Source organism: Orycteropus afer, unplaced genomic scaffold, assembly GCF_000298275.1.
Source record: "Orycteropus afer afer isolate SDZICR_OR568_19922 unplaced genomic scaffold, OryAfe1.0 scaffold00735, whole genome shotgun sequence".
In the NCBI taxonomy this organism is placed as follows: Eukaryota; Metazoa; Chordata; class Mammalia; order Tubulidentata; family Orycteropodidae; genus Orycteropus; species Orycteropus afer.
The window spans coordinates 495,671-496,118 of record NW_006922322.1 but is presented as its reverse complement, the minus strand read 5'-3'; positions in this window follow the sequence as shown (position 1 = coordinate 496,118).

Below are 448 nucleotides of genomic sequence, written 5' to 3'. Positions count from 1 at the left end.
TTATTAATTTCAATTTTCCTTTATTAAAAATGCATTTTTCCTTTATGTCCATTAACACAATTATAATAGTCTGTGTTTATGTATCTATGTATTTACTAATTCAAATATCTAGCTGAGCTCTGTATTGGTCTCCATTTATTGCAGTTTATCTTCTTGCTGTTCCTTCATACACCTACCAATTTTTGGATTTGATCCTGGATGTTATGAGTAATACAGTTTTGTTATATGTATTTTTTACTCTTTTAAATGCTTTATTTTTTTAATGCACTTTCTTGAAACATAATTTATGTACAGTGAAAAAACACAAAAGTAAAGTGACATGGGTCAATATATTTTCTTTTTTTTGGAGTGTTCCCTCCCCTCCTTCCCACCTGTGGCAACCGACAAAGAATTTCCCTCTATATATGAACCTTTCCTTGACCCTCCACAACAACAAACTAATACTATG